Source organism: Schistocerca nitens, chromosome 4 (assembly GCF_023898315.1).
Source record: "Schistocerca nitens isolate TAMUIC-IGC-003100 chromosome 4, iqSchNite1.1, whole genome shotgun sequence".
NCBI classification, from domain to species: domain Eukaryota; kingdom Metazoa; phylum Arthropoda; class Insecta; order Orthoptera; family Acrididae; genus Schistocerca; species Schistocerca nitens.
This window is the reverse complement of record NC_064617.1, coordinates 66,911,132-66,935,100: the sequence shown is the minus strand read 5'-3', so window position 1 is coordinate 66,935,100 and position 23,969 is coordinate 66,911,132. Positions and strand designations below refer to the sequence as shown.

The 23,969-nt window shown below is 47.0% G+C and overlaps 1 protein-coding gene and 1 non-coding gene across 2 annotated transcripts in view; one reads left to right on the top strand and one right to left on the bottom strand.

Moving 5' to 3' along the window:
* Positions 1 to 23,969, bottom strand: part of LOC126252856 (arylsulfatase I-like) — a 281,029-nt gene that overhangs the window by 102,636 nt on the left and 154,424 nt on the right. The window lies entirely within an intron of this gene.
* Positions 17,207 to 17,281, top strand: Trnap-cgg (transfer RNA proline (anticodon CGG)). Its single transcript has one exon. It is a non-coding gene; the product is annotated as a tRNA-Pro (tRNA).

Sequence of the window (23,969 nt, the reverse complement as noted above, 5' to 3'; positions counted from 1 at the left end):
TGCGAACGTTTTTAAATGTCTGTGAGTCCTGTAACTGAGGCGGAACGTGGGGACCAGTCCGTTTTTCACCTAGCGGGATGTGGAAAACCGCCTAAAAACCACAACCAGGCTGACCGGCATACCCGCCCTCGTCGTTAATCCCGGATTCGATCCGGGGCCGGCGCGCCTACCCGAGTCCAGGAAGCAGCGCTTTCGCGCCCCCTTTTTTTTTATCAGCGTGTAATTTTTTTTTAATGGTTTTTCCGCCTTAAGATTGCTTGCAGTAAGATAATATCATTCACCAGACACGTTCCGCTTTTGTTTATAAATCATCTTTCGTGGTCTTTCTGGAAATACCGTATACTTAGCATATATCTATATTTTGATATTTACAGGTTAAAAACGGAATTTCTTGATAAAATTGGCCCGCAATTTACTTACGGCGCTTTTACCTCTTGTAGTATGTTCTAGAAGAAGTCTTGAGCTTTTTCCTTCTTTGTTAACGTAAGCTGAAACGATTTTTCGATTGTCTCTCCTTCAAGTTTAAAAAAATATTTCCCATGCCGGGAATCGAACCCGGGCCTGCTGGGTGAAAGCCAGCTATCCTAGCCACTCTTTTTTCTTTTTTTTTAGTAATTTTTAGTGAACAAACTAAAAGTACATATATATTCACTATGCAAGAGTTCTTCAAGGTACCATTGAAACATATACAAATGACTGTTAGTTAAACAAAAAAATATTAAAATGAAAAACATTAAATACAACAAAAATAACATATTCTGTCTTCTTCCATTTTTTTAAGTTTGTTTTTGTTTTTTGGTCGATGCAGGAGAACGTGGATAAGGGTGTTGCATCATGTGACAGGTAGGCATGGCACACCCCAACTCTGAGGGGGGTCAAGGAAGACGCTGCGGAGAAAACCGGAAAAAGTTTGTCGGTAAGATGGTTTTCGGGTGAGGGTGCTATGCCGCTCTCGGCTATCCTGGCGGGTTGAAGAGCACCAGCATGAGTCTACCGAACTCTCCTGGTCACCAGACTCCTCGGATTTAAACCCAATTGAGAATCTGTGGGGCCACTTCGATCGGGCTGTTCACTCCACGGATGCTCAACCGAGAAACATAGCGCAGATGGTCGCCGCACTCAAGTCAGAAGGTCTCCGCATCCCTGTCGGTGTCTCTCAGAACATCACTGACGCTCTTCCAGCATGCGTCGCAGCGGTCCCGTCTACAAAAGGCGGTTATTCAGCTTTTGACAGGTGGCCACATCAATATGACTGGACAGTGTACTTGGGCTTGCGCCAAGATTGTTCTCTTGTCGTCAGATTTGGCGTAGTTCGCCACCTATCTTGCTTTACAGAGCGGGAGAGTCTCCTCTAAACGCTCTGTGATGAGGAGTGGTCGTGCAAAACCTCGACGTCTACTAGTGATTTCACCGTCCTTTAACCAGGATGCGTAGATCCTCAGAACTGTAACACGTGAACGCCCGACTAGCTTCGGCGTTTCCGAGGCCCTCTTTCTCAGGCGCTGGGCCTTAACAAAACAATTTGCCCGCCATCATTGTCGCTTATGTCAGTACATTTCGTCATTTGCGACCCGCAGCGTCGCTAAATTGATTTCCCATTTCTCTCTGCTCCTCTCGTATATCTTCCTTAATGCGTCACTTGTCTGCAACGCCGCCGCCGGCATTCAGTCTTGCGAAGGACAATGGTCACAATGTTCTGTCCAGTCAGTGAATGTACACTCATGCTCATAAATTAAGGATAATGCTGATACATGATGAAACAACGCTCTGGTGGGCGGTTTGTGGGTTAAAATCACCTCGGGGTATGACCATGCGGTGCATTTGATCTGCGGTCGTCGCACGGTGGCGCTAGAAGCAATCCACGTACGTTGAGGTGTGTTGGTGCATGTCAAATTACGATGCAGCGAGTAAGTGTGCAGACGTTTTCAGACGTGGTAATGGTGGCTGTGTGTTGAAAATGGCTCAAAGAACACGTATTGATGACGTTATGAGGAGTAGAATACTAGGGCGACACGGCAGGTCGTAGCACGGGCCCTCCGTGTGCCACATAGTGTGATCTCAAGATTATGGCAGCGATTCCAACAGACGGGAAACGTGTCCAGACGCTACAGTACGGCACGTTCACAAGAAGACCGATATCTCACCATCAGTGCCCGCAGACGGCTACGGAGTACTGCATGTAGCCTTGCTCGGGACCTTACCGCAGCCACTGGAACAGTTGTCTCCAGACACACAGTCTACAGACGATTGAACAGACATGGTTTATTCGTCCGGAGACTTGCAAGATGCATTCCACTGACCCCTGGTCATAGGAGAGCCCGTAAAGCCTGGTGTCAAGAACACAGTACATGGTCACTGAAACAGTAGTCCCAGGATATGTTCACGGACGAGTCCAGGTATTGCTTGAACAGTGATTCTCGCCGAGTTTTCATCTGGCGTGAACCAGGAACCAGATAAAAAAATGGTTCAAATGGCTCTGAGTACTATGGGACTTAACATCTGAGGTCAACAGTCCCCTAGACGTAGAACTACTTAAACCTAACTAACCTAAGGACATCACACACATCCATGCCCGAGACAGGATTCGAACCTGCGACTGTAGCAGTCGCGCGGTTTCGGACGGAAGCGTCTATAACCGCTCGGCCATCGCGGCCGGAAGGAACCAGATACCAATCTCTTATGTCCTTGAAAGGAACCTGTTGGATGGTGGTGGTGGTGGTTAGTGTTTAACGTCCCGTCGACAACGAGGTCATTAGAGACGGAGCGCAAGCTCGGGTTAGGGAAGGATTGGGAAGGAAATCGGCCGTGCCCTTTCAAAGGAACCATCCCGGCATTTGCCTGAAATGATTTAGGGAAATCACGGAAAACCTAAATCAGGATGGCTGGAGACGGGATTGAACCGTCGTCCTCCCGAATGCGAGTCCAGTGTGCTAACCACTGCGCCACCTCGCTCGGTGAACCTGTTGGAGGTCATGGTTTTATGGTGTGGGGAGGGATTATGATTGGCACATGTGCACCCCTGCATGTCTTTGACATAAGAACTGTAACAGTCAGGTGTATCGGGACGTCATTTTGCACCAGTGTGGCCGGCTTTTCAGGGGTGCAGTGGGTCCTACTTTGCTCCTGATGGGTTGATGACGCATGGCCCCACTGAGCTGCCATCGTGGAGGAGTACCTTGAGACAGAAGATATCAGGCGAATGGAGTGGCCTGCCTGTTCTCCAGACCTAAACCCCATCGAGCACGTCTGGGATGCTCTCGGTCGACGTATCGCTGCACGTCTTCAAACCCATACGACACTTCAGGAGCTCCGACAGGCACTGGTGCAAGAATGGGAGGCTATGCCCCAGCAGCTGCTCGACAACCTGATCCAGACAATGCTAACCCGTTGTTCGGCCCGTGTACGTGTGCATGGTGATCATATCCCATATTGATGTCGGGGTACGTGCGCAGGAAACAGTGGCGTTTTTGTAGCACATGTGTTTCGGGACGGTTTTCTCAACTTATCACCAGTACCGTGGACTTGCAGATCTGTGTCGTGTGTGTGTTCCCTATGTGCCCGTGCTATTAGCGCCAGTTTTGTGTGGTGCCATGAGCATCAGTGTACAGGGTGGTCCATTGATCGTGACCGGGCCAAATATATCACGAAATAAGCGCTAAACGAAATCTACAAAGAACGAAACTTGTCTAGCTTGAAGGGGGAAACCAGATGGCGCCATGGTTGGCCCGCTAGATGGCGCTGCCATAGGTCAAACGGATATCAAGTGCGTTCTTTTAAAATAGGAACCCCCATTTTTGATTACATATTCGTAAAGAAATATGAATGTTTTAGTTGGACAACTTTTTTCGCTCTGTGATAGATGGCGCTGTAATAGTCACAAACATATGGCTTACAATTTTAGACGAACAGTTGGTAACAGGTAGGTTTTTTAAATTAAAATACAGAGCGTAGGTACGTTTGAATATTTTATTTCGGTTGTTCCAACGTGATACATGTACCTTTGTGAACTTATCATTTCTGAGAACGCATTCTGTTACAGCGTGAGTACCTGTAAATACCACATAAATGCAATAAATGCTCAATATGATGTCCGTCAACCTCAATGCATTTGGCAATAGGTGTAACGACATTCCTCTCAACAGCGAGTAGTTCGCATTCCGTAATGTTCGCACATGCATTGACAGTGCGCTGACGCATGTTGTCAGGTGTTGTCGGTGGATCACGATAGCAAATATCCTTCAACTTCCCCACAGAAAGAAATCCGGGGACGCCAGATCCCGTGATCGTGCGGGCCATGGTATGGTGCTTCGACTACCAATCCACCTGTCATGAAATATGCTATTCAATACCGCTTCAACCGCACGCGAGCAATGTGCCGGACATCCATCATGTTGGAAGTAAATCGCCATTCTGTCATGCAGTGAAACATCTTGTAGCAACATCGATAGAACATTGCATAGGAAATCAGCATACATTGCACCATTTAGATTGCCATCGATAAAATTATCCTTCCTCTCATAATACTGCACCATACATTAACCCGCCAAGGTCGCTGATGTTCCACTTGTCGCAGCCAACGTGGATTTTCCGTTGACCAATAGTGCATATTATGCCGGTTTACGTTACCGCTGCTGGTGAATGACGCTTCGTGGCTAAATAGAACGAGTGCAAAAAAATCTGTCATTGTCCCGTAATTTCTCTTGTGCCCAGTGGCAGAAATGTACACGACGTTCAAAGTCGTCGCCACGCAATTCCTGGTGCATAGAAATATGGTACGGATGCAATCGATGTTGATGTAGCATTCTCAACGCCTACGTTTTTGAGATCCCCGATTCTCGCGCAATTTGTCTGCGACTGATGTGCCGCGACAGCAGCTGAAGCACCTACTTGGGCATCATCATTTGTTGCAGGTCGTGGTTGACGTTTCAAATGTGGCTGAACACTTCCTGTTTCCTTAAATAACGTAACTATCTGGCGAACGGTCCGGACACTTGGATGATGTCGCCCAGGATACCCACACGCACGTTGGGCATTTTGATCACAATAGCCATACATCAACACGATATCGACCTTTTCCACAATTGGTAAACGGTCCATTTTAACACGGGTAATGTATCGCGAAGCAAATACCGTTCGCACTGGCGGAATGTTACGTGATGCCACGTACTTATACGTTTGTGACTATTGCAGCGCGATCTATCACAAAGCGAAAAAAGTGGTCCAGCTAAAACATTCATATTTCTTTACGTACTACACGAATATGCAATAAAAATGGGGGTTACTATTTAAAAAAAACGCTGCTGATATCCGTTTCATCTATGGCAACGTCATCTAGCGGGCCAACCATAGCACCATCTGGTTTCCCCATTCAAGCTAGACCAGTTTCGTTCTTTGTAGTTTTTTCATTTGACGCTTATTTCGTGAGATAGTTGGCCCGGTCACGATCGATAGACCACCCTGTTTATTATCCGTTCAGTCGGTGTAGACCACATCGCCGCTGGCGTGCGGCGCGGCGGCGGCGGCGGCTGCGGCGCGTTACGTCACAGACTGCCCTGGCAGGTGGAGTTGCGGGCTGCAGGCCGACGAAACGAAAGCGGAGAAAGCAGCCACCCGGCACCGACTGGGAAGGCACCTCCCCTCTCCCTCAACGGTCTCCGTCACAATCGCAGAGAGGCTTCTTCCGGAGACGCGGTATGTGCCGCGCTGACGTTCGGGCTTTGAACTAGCGCTAACGTTTATGCACGTTTTTGAAGTGTCGGAGGTTTAACGACTTTGACAACTGCGAAAACATAAGCTTTTTTTTCCGAATCGCTACAGCCGGAATAACTTCTCTCTAGCTTCCCTGAGTTCCTCACCATGTGAAAAATCATCTTGTATTGTGTGAAACGTATTAGGCATACAACCAGGTTTTACAGACTAAATTATCCCAGAGGTTGAAAATAGCGCTATATTTTCGGGCTCTTATACGCCCATCTTCAGGTATTATTAGTTCGTGCTGTGACCCCGAGCACCGCGGTGGACTAGTACAGGACGCGGTGTATTACCAGTGAGCCCAGAGCACGGGGTACGCCCTTTACAACTGCAGTGGTAGTTTCAACCTCCGGCATAGTGCTCAGCTGTGGATGTTCCTCCGACAGGATTGTTTGTACACTAAATTGTGTTCGGAAGTGTTGCAGTACATTTTTGCCGTAATCAGTGATTTACGTTTTATTCTGGTCTCGAAAGTACAAGACTTTTACATAATGATTATTGAAACGAAAATTAGGCCTAAAAAACTTTTGTACAGAATCGGCAAAATAAAACTGGACGAGAAAATATTTCATGCACCTTAAGACAGGGAAGAGCAGTTGAACGGAATGGAAGTGTCTAGAAAAGATGATGTAGGATGAACATCAACAAAAGCAAAACGAGGATAATGGAACGTAGTCGAATTAGGTTAGGAAATCAGACACAGTAGTAGATGTGTTTTGCTATTTGGGGGGCAAAATAACTGATGATGGACGAAGTAGAGTGGATATAAAATGTAGACTGGCAATGGCAAGGAAAGCGTTTCTGAAGAAGATAAATTTGTTAACATCGTGTGTAGATTTACGTCTCAGGAAGTCGTTTCTGAAAGTATTTGTAAGGAAGTGAAACATAGACGATAAACAGTTTAGACAAGAAGAGAAAATAAGCTTTCGACATGTGGTGCTGCAGAAGAATGCTGAAGATTAGATGGGTGGATCACATAACTAATGAGGAAGTACTGAATAGAACTGGGGAGAAGGGAAATTTGTGGCACAACTTGACTATAAGAAGGGATCTGTTGGTAAGACATGTTCTGAGGCATCAACGGATCACCAATTAGTACTGAAGGGTAGCGTGGAGGGTAAAAATCGTAGAGGGAAACCAAGAGATGCATGCAATAAGCAGATTCAGAAGGATGTAGGTTGCAGTAGGTACTGGGAGATGAAGGAGCTTGCACAGGGTAGAGTAGAATGGAGAGCTTCATCAAACCAGCCTCTGGACTGAGGACCACAACAACAAGACAAGACAGGCAACCCAACTTACGTCATCTGAACCAGGTGAGAAGCGGATTACCTGCCGTAAGTTGCGTGAAATATTTTCCAGGTCAGTTTTATTTGGCCCATCTTTATCCATTGCGAATATTACTTTATTCTCTAAATGGTTATGTTATGTAAAATCTTCTTTAGCTGACCATATAGCATGCCATCTTCAGCATCGCCGCGGGGTTTGAGGTGCCATGTCACGGATTGCGCGGTCCCTCCCGCCGGAGGTTCGCGTTCTCCCTCGGACATGTGTGTGTGTGTTGTTCTTAGCATAAGTTAGTTTAAGTAGTGTGTAAGTCTAGGGACCTATGCCCTCAGCAGTTTGGTCCCTTAAGAATTCACACACGTCTTCAGCAACATATTGTGTTTGTCAAGGTGGCGGGTGAATCAGCAAATCACTCTATCTTTAAACGTAATTCCTTATTACAAAACTACTTCGCGAGATTATTATGTGATTACTTACATTTTTCCATGCAGTTCATTCAATCTGTATGCTTATCTGTTATAGAAATAGGCAGAGAAACACGGCCGATGATTTTTTTTTATGAACGATACTCCATAGTAAATGCTTGCCATGTGAAACCAATGGCCAATTAATTCTAATCTGCAAGTGATGTTGTATACTACGTACCTATAGCAGCTATTTAGAATACTGAACGCCTTTATCCACGTATTACGAAATAATCTACTGAGAAATCTTTACTCTGTCTCACTTAGTTGCATAATTTACTCTGTCTTACTTAGTTGCATAATTTGGTTGCTTACGATAGGGGTGTAATTACTGCTTATCTGTATCCTCTACACTGTGTTCTTTGAACTGTTCATTTCATAGACACACGTATATGTTCTTTAATGTTTCTTCACAGGTCTTCAAATTACAATGTGCCATGTCATTAAGACATGAACAACCTAATTTCTTGTAAGTTTCTGTCCAAGATGATAAATTAGTCCCAGTTAGGACGACCCAAGTTGTGGAATTTTTCTCTGTACAGACATTCTGCTTGCCGAGTGCCAGACTCAGCTACGCCATTCGTTAAAGGCATGCCTACAGGTTCCTGTAACGAGTGTCGGCCCATGTTCGACAACATGTCGTGAATTGGAAAGAGTGGTAAACACCACAGAGGTCATCTCACAGACTGTTGTGTGTAATTTTTCATCCACTTCGATGCGACAGGCAGTTGTTTCTTAGGAGACACGAGTAATTCACAAAACGTGACTGAAATATGCATTACTATCTCGAAATACTCAGTCTAGAACGCCCTACCATCGGTATATCTCTTGCTGCTGAATGTTTCAGAAACCTTGTATAGATTGTTATGGAAGATGTGGGACACCCTGTATAGGCTCTCCTGTGATCTGGGATGCACTGCATAGATTCTTATGTTCGATTTGAAATGCGTTGGACAGACTCTTATGGCTAATTTGGGATTTCTGTATGGGCTAGTATGGATGATTTGGGTTATCTTTTATAGCCTCTTGGAATATCCTGTACAGATGTACAAGGTGATCAGTTGCCCTTACCGATAGGTTTTATACAGCCCACAACGCCTTCAATAAGCACACACAAGGTTATCGTATTCTCTACCTCTATGCTCAAACTATTAGTCCTACAGAAAAAATGAACAGAACCTTTTTGTAGGAAATTTAATGCACATATATTTTGTACTGGGATACGCTTTCGTTGCGGGACACGGTTTTCGAGGTACTCAAGAAAAACTCATCATAATGTCACTTTTGTGAGTTTTCCTCTAATAATTCGAGAACTACGGCTCCTAGCGAAAATGTGTCGCTGTACAAATTTTAATGAAAATAATTTTCCTACGAAGTCGTACTGTTCATTCTTTTCTGTAGGACTAGTAGATTGTACATAGCGAGTGAGAAAATACGAAAATCTTGTGTATGGTATTTCAAGGTGTTGCGGATTGCGTAAAGCACATACGTACGGGCAGCTGAATCACCCTTTATGTAGAGATGGAAGGTATACGGGAGTGCAATGTTAGACTCCGCCGGCTACAAAAAAATGGTTCAAATGGCTCTGAGCACTATGGGACTTAACATCTGTGGTCATCAGTCCCCTAGAACTTAGAACTACTTAAACCTAACTAACCTAAGGACATCACACACATCCATGCCCGAGGCAGGATTCGAACCTGCGACCGTAGCAGTCGCGCGGTTCCGGACTGCGCGCCTAGAACCGCTAGACCACCGCGGCCGGCTAGGCGCTACAGTCTGGAGTCGAGCGACCGCTACAGTCGCAGGTTCTAATCCTGCCTCGGGCATGGATGTGTCTGATGTCCTTAGGTTAGTTAGGTTTAATTAGTTCTAAATTCTAGGCGACTGATGACCTCAGAAGTTAAGTCGCATAGTGCTCAGAGCCACTTGAACCATTTTTGCAATGTTAGAGAGTTATACATGGGAAAGCGTTTTCCACAGAAACGCCTTAACGACAGTTTACGGCATCTATCAGAAAAAAAATATTTCAAAGGTTGAAAATGTTCTAGTAAAATTCTGTAGCTATTAAGTCGGCGCAACGTAATAAGAGTCAAACTTTGCTGTACATTCAAAGTATTACACAGAGTGTTTTCGTAACTGTGTAAAAATTTAACAGGACATAGTGAATGCTCCACTGAACACTCTGGGATAGGAAATCTGGGGTCGGACAATCCAGTTTAAGCAGATGTGGAAGTAAGCTTGTTGCCGCATTGTCTACCATTACTCATATCCAGCTTACTTACAACTAGGTTGTGTACAAGTGTACACGTACTGTGCTGTTTATTTGCGTGAAAGAAACAAGGAGGACGAGCCTACCTGGAACTGATGATGCAGGTTTCGTTTACTTGTCCATAAGACGGCTCTGTTGTATCGTATTCACATTATCCCATGACAGAACGAGCTATGAATCAACGACAGATCCATTCATTAATCAGTGTTATTCAGAGATGTACGGTACAACAGTACCGGTACAGTATTTCCTGGTCGCTGAATTGGAAGGGATGGGAGGTCCTATTCCATGGCCTGTAAGATCATCTGACCTGAATGCCCTTGATTATTTCCTATGATATCCAAAGTCTCTTGTATACGAGACCCCAGTGGTTAGGAAGATGGAATTAGTTGCAGCAGTTGTAGCTGCCTGTGATGTTATTCGAAATACACCAGGGATTTTTGTCAGGGTGCGTCAGAATCTCGTTCGCCCATGTCATGCTTGCATTGAGGGTGATGGCCGTCAGTTTCAGTAAATTTTATAAGATACAGTAGAAAAGGTATAAGTTCATTGTTTCAATTATGTTATTTGCAGTTAACTAACTTAAATAGAAAAGTACACAGTAATGTAACTTTATTCCTGTTCCCAGAATGAGATTTTCACTCTGCAGCGGAGTGTGCGCTGATATGAAACTTCCTGGCAGATTAAAACTGTGTGCCCGACCGAGACTCGAACACGGGACCTTTGCCTTTCGCGGGCAAGTGCTCTACCACTGAGCTACCGAAGCACGACCCACGCCCGGTACTCACAGCTTTACTTCTGCCAGTATCTCGCCTCCTACCTTCCAAACTTTACAGAAGCTCTCCTGCGAACCGTGCAGAACTAGCACTCCTGAAAGAAAGGATATAGCGGAGACATGGCTTAGCCACAGCCTGGGGGATGTTTCCAGAATGAGATTTTCACTCTGCAGAGTGAAAATCTCATTCTGGAAACATCCCCCAGGCTGTGGCTAAGCCATGTCTCCGCTATATCCTTTCTTTCAGGAGTGCTAGTTCTGCACGGTTCGCAGGAGAGCTTCTGTAAAGTTTGGAAGGTAGGAGGCGAGATACTGGCAGAAGTAAAGCTGTGAGTACCGGGCGTGGGTCGTGCTTCGGTAGCTCAGTGGTAGAGCACTTGCCCGCGAAAGGCAAAGGTCCCGAGTTCGAGTCTCGGTCGGGCACACAGTTTTAATCTGCCAGGAAGTTTATTCCTGTTATCTTCTTAAGGCGGTTTCTCCGCCGCCAGTTTCCTATCTCAAATTGTTCAGTGTCCTGTTAAATTTTTGCACGCCCTTGCGGTAACACCCTGTGTATGAGAACAAAAGGAAGCAGAAAACAGTTTCTGCAAGTGGTGCTGGTTCACCCTTTGCAATCACGTTGCACAAAATTAAAAATCTGAACTTTTTTGCGCGCCGCTGGCTGTTCCCTTGTAATCTGTTACTTTTACTTGTTGTGTTACTGTGTTGTTGGTTCGGTGACTGGCAATTTTCTCTTTACTGGAAGTCCTCATTTGAATTTTTGGTCAAACTGACGCCTTTCCACTTTTTGCGCATAAAATGTCGAGAGCTCACCGATGCAGTGAACAGCAAGTAACACTTATTGTTCAGAATGCTGTAAGGCCACGCGAATCGGAAAGATAACGAGTGGTAATGGTTCGAGAACATTCGGCGCAAGTGCAGAGTGCGGCGCGGGAACAGGTTTGAGTGACGAAGTGGGGTTAGGTTATGGACGCGGGCGGTTACACAACGGTTCTCCCAGGCCGAACCCGGCCGGCTCGCCTTCTGCCTGGAATCAGCTGGACAACGGCGCCGACAAACATTGTGCTCTGTTCTGCTGCTCTCCAGACGACCTCTGGCTCCCGTCGCCATACTGATGACTCTTTGTCGTCTCGCCGACCGAACAGCGTTCCAGACTCGTGAATCGCTACCACGAGTGCAGTGCTACTAGGCTGCTTCGTCCTCAGGTGACTAAGCAAGCCTCTCGTAACGAAGAAAAGTACGTCCAGCGTGCAAACAGGTTAGTTGCGCTGTGGAAAACTTCGGTGGGCCACGGCGAGGCCAGGTTGGACGTGCGGAAAGTGGAGCGCGTCTCAGGTGTGAATTATGTGATCCACGCGCGGACCCTCGTTTCTGTCGTAAACAGACTCCATTCGTCACTGCACCGCTAGCCTACATCTGTACACTACTAGCCACTTTACTGTGTGCAGTGGAGCGCTCTCCTGCTACCTGTATCGTTTTCCCCTCTTAGAGCGCGGGAAGAATTACTTTCGGTGAAGCTCAATTTGGGCTCTAATTTCTCTTACTTTCCTGTATTGACCATTTCGGAGGACGTATGTGGGCAGGGGATGGAAAGGGGTCAGTAATATGTTGCTCGACTTACTTATACTCTGGGAGTTTGTTTCCGTGATTCACAACGCCTCTCCTGTGGGCCAACCTCAGCACCCTGTGGTAAACGTCGATCGTCTACCTGTGTTCCTCCATTTATCCACAGTTATCTGGCGTTGCAGTCGCTGTAGAGGCAGCAGCTTCGTCAGCGAACAGTGTCACGGACCTTCAGATGTTATTCGGCAGGTCATTTGACAACGATGTTTGGGAACTGTAGGTACAAACGCGTAGGTCGAGTAGTGAACACCGTTCGCTGAAGAAAAAAATGTAGTCCTTCTCAAAACGACTTTAAAATACGGAAAAAACTGCTAGACTAGGTACACTACTGACCATTAAAATTGCTACATCAAGATTGGTTGGTTGGTTGTTTGGGGGAAGAGACCAAACAGCGAGGTTATCGGTCTCATAGGGTTAGGGAAGGATGGGGAAGGAAGTCGGCCGTGCCCTTTCAAAGGAACCATACCGGCATTTGCCTGGAGCGATTTAGGGAAATCACGGAAAACCTAAATCAGAATGGCCGGACGCGGGATTGAACCGTCGTCCTTCCGAATGCGAGTCCAGTGTGCTAACCACTGCGCCACCTCGCTCGGTGCTACATCAAGAGAAAATGTAGATGATAAACAGGTATTCATTGGACAAATATATTATACTAGAACTGACATGTGATTACATTTTCACACAATTTGGGTGCATAGATCCTGAGAGATCAGTATCCAGAACAACCACCTCTGGCGGTAATAAGGGCCTTGATACGTCTGGGCATTGAGTCAGAGCTTGGATGGCGTGTACGGGTACAGCTGCCCAGGCAGCTTCAACACGATACCACAGTTCATCAAGAGTAGTGACTGGCGTATTGTGACGACCCAGTTGCTCGGCCACCATTGACCAAACGCTCTCAGTTGGTGAGAGATCTGAAGAATGTGCTGGCCAGGACAACAGTCGAACATTTTCTGTATCCAGACAGCTCCGTACGGGACCTGCAACATGCGGCCGTGCACTATCCTGCTGAAATGTAGGGTATCGCAGGGATCGAATGAAGGGTAGGGCCACGGGTCGTAACACGTCTGAAATGTAACGTCCACTGTTCAAAGTGCGGTCAATGCGAATAAGAGGTGACCGAGACGTGTAACCAATGGCACCCCATACCATCACGCCGGGTGATACGCCAGTATGGCGTTGACGAATACACGTTTCCAATGTGCGTTCACTGCGATGCGATGCTGTAAACAGAACCTGGATTCATCCGAAAAAGTGACGTTTTGCCATTCGTGCACCACGGTTAGTCGTTGAGTACACCATCGCAGGCGCTCCTGTCTGTGCTGATAGTCCATGCTGCTGCAAACGTCGTCGAACTGTTCGTGCAGATGGTTGTTGTGTAGCAAACGTCCCCATCTGTTGACTCAGGGATCGAGACGTAGCTGCACGATCCGTTACAGCCACGCGGATGAGATGCCTGTCATCTCGACTGCTAGTGATACGAGGCCGTTGGGATCCAACACGGCGTCTCGTATTACCCTCCTGAACCCATCGATTCCATATTCTGCTAACAGTCATTGGATCTCGACCAACGCGAGCAGCAATGTCGCGATACGATAAACCGCAATCGCGATAGGCTACAATCCGACCTTTATCAAAGACGGAAACGTGAGGGTACGCATTTCTCCTCCTTAAACGAGGCATCACAACAACGTTGTACCAGGCAACGCCGGTCAACTGCTGTTTGTGTATGAGCGATCGGTTGGAAACTTTCCTCATGTCAGCACGTTGTAGGTGTTGCCAGCGGCGCCAACCTAGTGTGAATGCTCTGAAAAGCTAATCATTTCCATATCACAGTATCCCCTTGGTTAAATTTCGTGTCAGTAGCACGTCATCTTCGTGGTGTAGCAATTTTAATGGTCAGTAGTGTAGTATTCACTCCAAAGACTTTTTTCGTTTGACTTGCCTTTCGGGAAGTGACCATCCAGCCATCTCAACAGTGAGAAGACGATACGACAGAGTGCTTCGACAATTCAGAATAATCATTAAGGTTAAGGCATAGCCTGTTCTGAAGTTACATAGGCTTAGACTTGTTTTGTGACGCCATTCAGGCGATTTTTGTGTCACTTATGACGGTACGACAACGAGAACAACACAATAGTCAGTGCCCGAGTGAAGAATATCTGTGATCTTGCTGGGAATCGTACCCAGGCTCCAACGCTTTGCAGTCTTCTGCGCCAACCCGGCAGCTACCGAGGCGAATGAGTGCCGAAGTTCTCAAACACTTCAAAATACAAATAGAGCCCATACTAACCAGACTACTGAACACTTCCTTAACATTGTGAAACGTCCCCTTTGAACAATTATACAAGACTGTGCTTTAACTGACACACAATATTTTTTAGCGCAACGCAATCTGACTTTCAATAATCCCTACAAAAGAATGGCCCTGTCTAATATTAACCTATACGTTTCACAAATCACTTACCTCACAAAAATCTTCGTTACTCGAACTACTGCAATACAGCGAGCGATAGACGCTAACCTTGAGAAAAGGTTTAGCATTCCTTACCGACGTATAAAACATGACAATTGCTTTTCAGTTGAAAGTTTGCGTACTAGGAAGAGTAAAGGTTTACACCACATTTCACATGTAAAACCGTTTATTGAAGGATAATCTGCTTTTTAACTTTGTCTTTGCCATAAAACTTTTCACTTCAAATTTCTAGTATGCTTTGTCAGACTTAAGAAACTGTTAACATGCAACAATGTTTGAAGTTAAATATCCAGTCTAGAACCTAGGGAACATTTTTAAACAGAAATTACGATTGCGTTGTTGTCTGCTATTGTAGTGTTGGGCAGCGGCAGCTGGACGTTAACAGAGCGTAGCGTTGCGCAGTTGGAGGTGAGCCGCCAGCAGTGGTGGATGTGGGGAGAGAGATGGCGGAGTTTTGAAATTTGTAAGACTGTCATGAACTGCTATATATAATATGACTATTAAGGTAAATACAGTGTTTGTTCTCTATTAAAATCTTTCATTTGCTAACTATGCCTATCAGTAGTTAGTGCCTTCCTTTGTTTGAATCTTTTATTTAGCTGGCAGTAGTGGCGCTCGCTGTATTGCAGTAGTTCGAGTAGCGAAGATTTTTGTGAGGTAAGTGATTTGTGAAACGTATAGGTTAATATTAGACAGGGCCATTCTTTTGTAGGGATTATTGAAAGTCAGATTGCGTTGCGCTAAAAAATATTGTGTGTCAGTTAAAGCACAGTCTTGTATAATTGTTCAAAGGGGACGTTTCAATTGGGTAGGATACCCGCTAGCTGGAAATTATATCTGTTGTAATAAAAAAGTCCTGAGGATAAAGATGCTGCTGATCCAAAAAGCTGTAGAGTAATCTGTTTGATTACATGTAAACTCAAAGTGAAGAGAGGGAGAAAGGAAGAGGGAGGGAGGAGATCACTGCTATCAGCTGTAACGGGACATTACGCAGAATCAGCGGCAACGAGTGAAAATGTGTGCCGGACCGGAATTCGAACCCGGGATCTCCCGCTTGCTAGGCTGTTGCGTTAAGCACAGTGCTATCGGGGACAAAGCGTTATCGCAACAGCGCAGACTGTCTCGGCACTCGTAATGACTGATCCACATTCTCACCGAGCGCCACCTACCTGCAGTCCCTGTCCACTTCATCCATGGTCTCTACTCGGAGATTCCCACAGGAGATCGGATGCCTTTCTGCACCCGCACAGAGGAAGGTGGATCCATTGCCCAGCTATGCGAATTAATTGCACGAATGTGTGGCGTCTACAGTCTGTTTGATTAACACGCTTACAAAGGATCAGGAAACGTTCCTCAGTCACTGGATACACTCGCACAGGGAGCTTCAAGGACTTAATGAGTGCCAGTTTGGTTTTACGAGTAGAATAGGAAGAATATTCCAGAATGAGATTTTCACTCTGCAGCGGAGTGTGCGCTGATATGAAACTTCCTGGCAGATTAAAACTGTGTGCCCGACCGAGACTCGAACACGGGACCTTTGCCTTTCGCGGGCAAGTGCTCTACCATCTGAGCTACCGAAGCACGACTCACGCCCGGTACTCACAGCTTTACTTCTGCCAGTACCTCGTCTCCTACCTTCCAAACTTTACAGAAGCTCTCCTGCGAACCTTGCAGTTGGTAGAGCACTTGCCCGCGAAAGGCAAAGGTCCCGAGTTCGAGTCTCGGTCGGGCACACAGTTTTAATCTGCCAGGAAGTTTCATATCAGCGCACACTCCGCTGCAGAGTGAAAATCTCATTCTGGAAACATCCCCCAGGCTGTGGCTAAGCCATGTCTCCGCAATATCCTTTCTTTCAGGAGTGCTAGTTCTGCAAGGTTCGCAGGAGAGCTTCTGTAAAGTTTGGAAGGTAGGAGACGAGGTACTGGCAGAAGTAAAGCTGTGAGTAACGGGCGTGAGTCGTGCTTCGGTAGCTCAGTTGGTAGAGCACTTGCCCGCGAAGGGCAAAGGTCCCGAATTCGAGTCTCGGTCGGGCACACAGTTTTAATCTGCCAGGAAGTTTCATATCAGCGCACACTCCGCTGCAGAGTGAAAATCTCATTCTGGAAACATCCCCCAGGCTGTGGCTAAGCCATGTCTCCGCAATATCCTTTCTTTCAGGAGTGCTAGTTCTGCAAGGTTCGCAGGAGAGCTTCTGTAAAGTTTGGAAGGTAGGAGACGAGGTACTGGCAGAAGTAAAGCTGTGAGTAACGGGCGTGAGTCGTGCTTCGGTAGCTCAGTTGGTAGAGCACTTGCCCGCGAAAGGCAAAGGTCCCGAGTTCGAGTCTCGGTCGGGCACACAGTTTTAATCTGCCAGGAATTTTCATATCAGCGCACACTCCGCTGCAGAGTGAAAATCTTATTCTGGAAACATCCCCCAGGCTGTGGCTAAGCCATGTCTCCGCAATATCCTTTCTTTCAGGAGTGCTAGTTCTGCAAGGTTCGCAGGAGAGCTTCTGTAAAGTTTGGAAGGTAGGAGACGAGGTACTGGCAGAAATAAAGCTGTGAGTACCGGGCGTGAGTCGTGCTTCGGTAGCTCAGTTGGTAGAGCACTTGCCCGCGGAAGGCAAAGGTCCCGAGTTCGAGTCTCGGTCGGGCACACAGTTTTAATCTGCCAGGAAGTTTCATAGGAAGAATATTCATTTAAGAAGTCGAATGAAACGATAGACGTGTGTAACAAAACGTACGCAATAGCAATATTAACTGGCATCGAGGGAGCTTTTGACAAATTATGGTGATACGCTTTGTTTACCCGGACGCCCCCAGCGTCCATACTGCAGTTTCATCGAGTACTGAGGCGTAGTATTGTGGGTTGGTCAGCTGGAACAAAAATAAAAACAACTATCAAAAGGTGCTCCATAGGGGTCGATTTGTGGCCCAATATTTTTGTGATTTTGCAGTCGAACCACTCTTCAGCCAAATGAAATGAGACGACCCAGTCGACGGGGTGTATGCATATGACGTCTTGGCTATGGTGTCGGGGAGCTCAAGAGCTTAGAAGGAGGAAGTGGTGAATGTGGTACTCTCCCCGATGTAGCGGTGGTGTGTGTACGACAAACTAACAATAGCCTCACAGAAAACCACGTACATAATACACTACTGGCCATTAAAATTGCTACACCACGAAGATGACGTGCTACAGACGCGAAATTTAACCGACAGGACGAAGAGCTCTGATATGCAAATGATTAGCTTTTCAGAGCATTCACACAAGGTTGGCGCCAGTGGCGACACCTACAACGTGCTGACATGAGGAAAGTTTCCAACCGATTTCTCATACAAAAACAGCAGTTGACCGGCGTTGCCTGGTGAAACGTTGTTGTGATGCCTCGTGTAAGGATGAGAAATGCGTACCATCACGTTTCCGACTTTTATAAAGGTCGGATTGTAGCCTATCACGATTGCGGTTTATCGCGACATTGCGGTTTATCGCGACATTGCTGCTCACGTTGGTCGAGATCCAATGACTGTTAACAGAATATGCAATCGGTCGGTTCAGGAGGGTAATACAGAACGCCGTGCTGGATCCCAACGGCCTCGTATCACTAGCAGTCGAGATGACAGGCATCTTATCTGCATGGCTGTAACGCATCGTGCAGCTACGTCCCGATCACTGAGTCAACAGATCGGGACGTTTGCAAGACAACAACCATCCGCACGAACAGTTTGCAGCAGCATGGACTATCAGCTCGGATATCATGGCTGCGGTTACCCTTGACGCTACATCACAGACAGGAGCGCCTGCGATGGTGTACTCAACGACGAACCGTGGTGCACGAATGGCAAAACGTCATTTTTTCGGATGAATCCAGGTTCTGTTTACAGCATCATGATGGTCGCATCCGTGTTTGGCGACATCGCGGAGAACGCACATTGGAAGCGTGTATTCGTCATCGCCGTACTGGCGTATCACCCGGCGTGATGGTATGGGGTGCCATTGCGTACACGTCTCGGTCACCTCTTGTTGGAATTGACGGTACTTTGAGCAGTGGACGTTACATTTCAGATGTGTTACGACCCGTGGCTCTACCCTTCATTCGATCCCTGCGAAACCCTTCATTTCAGCAGGATAATGCACGACCGCATTTTGCAGGCCCTGTGCGGGCCTTCCTGGATACATAAAATGTTCGACTTCTGCCCCGGCCAGCACATTCTCCAGATCTCTCACCAATTGAAAACGTCTGGTCAGTGGTGGCCTAGCAACTGGCTCGTCACAATACGCCAGTAACTACTCTTGATGAACTGTGGTATCGTGTCGAAGCTGCATGGGCAGCTGTACCTGTACACGCCATCCAAGTTCTGTTTGACTCAATGCCCAGGCGTATCAAGGCCGTTATTACGGCCAGAGGTGGTTGTTCTGGGTAGTGATTTCTCAGGATCTATGCACCCAAATTGCGTGAAAATGTAATCACATGTCAGTTCTGGTATAATATATTTGTCGAAGAAATACCAGTTTATCATCTGTATTTGTTCTTGGTGTATCAATTTTAATGGCCAGTAGTGTACTTAAGAGTCAACTTTCATTATGTACTAGAGTTAGATTAGAAAGCACCTGTATCACCACACAATCGATCAAGCCATACCACAATCATAAACGACGTAAGCAACATTGTGCCCTAAACTGATCGCATCTCAATAGCAAACTACATGCTACCGCTGCAAGCAGTGAGAACCTATCACGATGCCATTTTCACGTTCATCACAGGCTACACAGAAAGTGTTTGGGCAGCAAGTATTTGGGGGCACAGACTTGAGTGCGCTCACAACAGGCAAATATTGCGGAGCGTACAAAGGGGTGTGCCCCTCAGACTCACAGTGGCCTTTGTCACCACGCCAACCGTGCCCTACTGGTGATCCTCGGAACCTATCCAATAGACGTTACGGTAAGATATCGTGCAGGTTCCTACTGGCTACGCAAATGGGGCTTGACGAAAATGCAACAAATCTTAGACGAAGGGTAACAACCTGAACTTGAAAGCGGGTACTTGGCAGAACGACTGGGACAATACTGAGACGGTTCTAAACGTTTACCAACTGTTCCTGTACACTGGAGAACGGCTCGCTCTTGGCCATGTAAACTGAAGTCAGGGGCCCGCACATTGGGTAACGGGACGTGGCCCATATCCACTTTACCTGTACAGTTTTAACAGGAAAGACAGTAACGTTTGTCGTTGTGCTCATAGCACCACCGTAGTAGCGAGTGCTTCCAGCGTTGTGGAAGATGTGAATGCGAATATTGAGTTACAGAATGTGCGTGCGCGACCAAGATCGCAGCGACACACGAGGCAGAACCCGCGCCGGCCGGAGTGGCCGAACGGTTCTAGGCGCTACAGTCTGGAACCGCGAGACTGCTACGGTTCGAATCCTGCTTCGGGCATGGATGTGTGTGATGTCCTTAGGTTAGTTAGGTTTAAGTAGTTCTAAGTTCTAGGGGACTGATGACCTCAGATGTTAAGTCCCATAGTGCTCAGAGCCATTTGAACCATTTGAACAGACAGCCACTGTTCACTTGAAGGCGGGCTTCAGCACCTCCTCTTAGATGCGCGCACAGGTCCAAAAGTTCCAGGCGTGTTCCAAATACGCTGACAGCCAGCGACAATGCATTCTCTGAGTTCATCGAAATTATCACTAGGTCTTAAATTCGATAGAAAGTGTGCCGGTGCACCACCGTGTATGCACCACATACTCATTCTTTCGCCATCAGGAAGATCATAAGTGCAGTCGATTAGCTTGTCTTGGAGGAAATGTACACGCAGCAAGTAAGTCGGCGAAGTAGAAAATGTGGCCGTATCGGCCTGTCACCAATGACACCTGCCCAAACGTTGACGAGAAATCCCCGACGATGTGCGGTCTCAATGGTAGCACGTGGATTCTCATAAGCCCAAACGTGTATGTTGTGGATGTTCGTAATACCGTGTGGGGTAAAGCTTGCTTCGTCTGTAAATAACACGTGCACGAGGAACAGCGGATCATTCCCAATCAGGGCTTGCCCGCTTTGCACGTGATTTAGGAACAACTGTGCTTCATGTGTAATATCCGCCGTATGGTGGAGGGCGAAACGTGTTCCGCTGCAGCAATCCTACCAGTACCTGTACCCGCCATTGCGTCCGCTTGTTGTAATACTCGCTCTTCCATTCATGGTGCCAACGAAGTTGTTGGCCTAGGTGCTTGTTGTATGTTGCGTTTAAATGAACCAGTCACACTCAGGCCCTCGTGGGATCTAGTGACCAGTATTTCCTGGATGTCTCCTCTGAGAATTCCCTTCGTGATACAATCATGTTGCCTCCCGTATGTTGCTATTAGCGTGCCCACACATGAACTCGATGTTGGCCATTTCTTCAAAGGTGTGGAGGAATGGCAACCGCTTCCAATGCTGCAGGTGCACACAGCGTTTGCTGTTCGCTGTGTGATTTAGTATCTAGAAGAAGAAGTTGAATCGAAATACATGAAACTTTCTTAAATACACCAACATATAAAAATCGAACGGGTTCAAGTCGGCGGTAATCCGAGGCGGCAGGCGATCCACGACCAATACACTTGTTGTCGAAGATGCCTGCTACGTATTCCCGCACAGCGACATGAAAATATGCCAGTGCCGATAACCATAGGAAAACACACCGCTGTGAGGCTACGACCTTAGAACGTCAGCCAATCGGCGACGAGGGCGTAGAAGTTTATCCGGCTAGTGAATGTGTTTGGTTGTGTCCAGCAGAGCGGTTTTGTCCGACTACGGCGCTGCCGTCAATATTGTGGCGTTACAGTGCTTTTAGCGTGCGTGTTATTATAGTCGAGCCTTACCAAGGTCATGTAGCAGAAAATTCGCGTCTAACGTAACCGGCCATGGTCAAGAATTCGCCTAGCTGTGACGCTTTAACAGTTTCAGCTGATGTAATTAGTAACTGGTCTGCTTAGTATGATGATGAAGTCCCATACTCCGAGGAGCGTAGGGGACGGTGTGGGAGACCCGCACCGCTGTACTAGGCAAGGTCCTAGCGGAGGTGGTTTGCCATTGCCTTCCTCCGACCGTAATGGGGATGAATGATGATGATGAAGACGTCACAACAACACGCAGTCAGCTCGAGGCAGGAAAAATTCCTGACTCCGCCGGGAATCGAACCCGGGACCCCGTGTGCGGGAAGCGAGACCGCTACCGCAAGACCACGAGCTGCGGACCTGTTTAATATTAGATGCATTAGATGGGCCAAGTAAGTTTAAATGCACACACGTCGGTGATTGAACTGTTGTTTTATAGCCGTAGCCCTATAATGGTGCATTCTCCGACTTTTGGCTATGCGGAACATTTTGCCCAGTTCAACGTCCCATAACCTGCACTGATCCCATTATCATATTATTTTTCTCCACTCTCTGTATAGACAGGGTGATTTTGCTAAACGGGGTAAAACTGCAGGAAACTATCGCTGCGAGGAGAAGGATCTAGAAAGATCATGTACTCACGTGACTGGAAATTCGTTCCACGGAACGTTCTTGACGGTGGAGATAAAATATCTATGACTGTGATCGTGCTATCACCACCAAGCATGTGGCCCACCAGCATTGGGTAACCGAGACGACCATCACAACTGCCCCTGTCCACATCACTCGCAATAGGCACAGGCCCCGTTACCTATGGTCATGCCTCCCAGCCGACGGTCTTGTCTCTGATTCGTTGCAGCTCTGTGCTGGGACTTCACCAATTTCACAGATGCAGCTGCCTTAATGAGAGGCAGTACTGTCAGCCAACACAACACCCATCAATGGGCTGCAGAGAATCTCCATGGTATAGTGGCTCTGCAGTGTTGAGGCCTTGCCCTCCTCAGCCAGCAACCACCAACACGGGCGGATAATGTAGGCACAGATCCCGCAGAGGACAGCTCTTCAGACGAGAGACGAAGGATGGCCATGCTCTGCCCAGCTACCAGGTGGGTACCAAACTCCAGCCACAGGTCGCTGGCCCCGCGGACCTTTTCTCCTCCGTGGATCGTGTGACCAGAAGTAGTACCTGCAGTATCCTGGCTACCGGGAAATATTTAGGCCAGTGCCTGGGCTGTGATCCAGTGGTTCACACCGACTGAGGTTCCAATCGCGAAAGCATTTCCACAATCAGGCTCTCACTGTGGATCCGCAGTAACGATGACAACGACGTCCACATCAACTTTCGCCTCCAGGAGCTGCCAGCTACGAACCGACACCATTTGTGGCCTCTACCCCGATGAGACATGGCCTCCAACGCCATGACCAGCAATTGGACTTTGTATATTTACCATCGTCTTTCATCGGTAATACGACGGACTTCTGTGCATCCCTTCGGAATTTTTGCTCGTCTGCTGGGGTTTTGACTGTCACACACTTAGTGAATGGACATTCGATTTTGGAATTTTCTGTTTACTGTGACTTTTCAGGCTTTCAGCCTTCAGATATTATTTTTGTTGTTTTGGGTACCCCACAGCCAGAATGCGGTCCCGAAAGCGCTCCTCCAGAACATCAAACACTCTCCTGCTTCGATGGGGTCGAGCTCCGTCTTGCGTGAACCACATCTTGTCTAGATCAGGGTCACTTTGGATAATGGGAATAAAATAATCTTTCAAACCTTCCCGTACCGTTTGGTAGTCGCCGTGCCGTCAAGGAATGTCTCACCAATTATTCCATGACTGGACATTGCACACCACTCAGTCACCTGTTGAAGGTGAAGAGTCTTCTTGATCGCGAAATGCGGATTCTCAGTACCCCAAATGCGCCAATTTTGTTTATTGACGAACCCATCCAAATGAAAGTGGGCTTCCTCTCGAAACCAAGCCACACAACATATACTAATTCCCATTATGCCCGGCCAACCATACAGTTTGAACGTCCTAACACAAACCTTTAAGAAATTATGACTATTTTATTTCGTACAGTTCAGTAACTGTCACACTGTGTAACAAAAACGAAAAGACAAACAACATTGTCATTATACATACAAATATAAATGTCTTTCATCAGTCACTGTAAATTATTGCCAATATGTGCCGCCATCTGTTTCTGCCCTAGATGTCGCCTAGCCCTATTTGGTCCTGTGCGAGTTTGTATAGCTGCTGCGTGCAAGCAAGCCACCTCATTACAGCAACTACTTCGGTGGTAGTGATTTCGCATCCTCCCACATATACATGTTTGACGCCAAGTGCAGCTGGCTTCGCTGGACGGAGATTCGAACTGCTATTCCCCCAAACGCAGTTACAGAGTCTTAACTCATTCCTTTAGAACACTAATTTATGCGAGCGACTTTTAACATAATACGATACTAAAATCTGC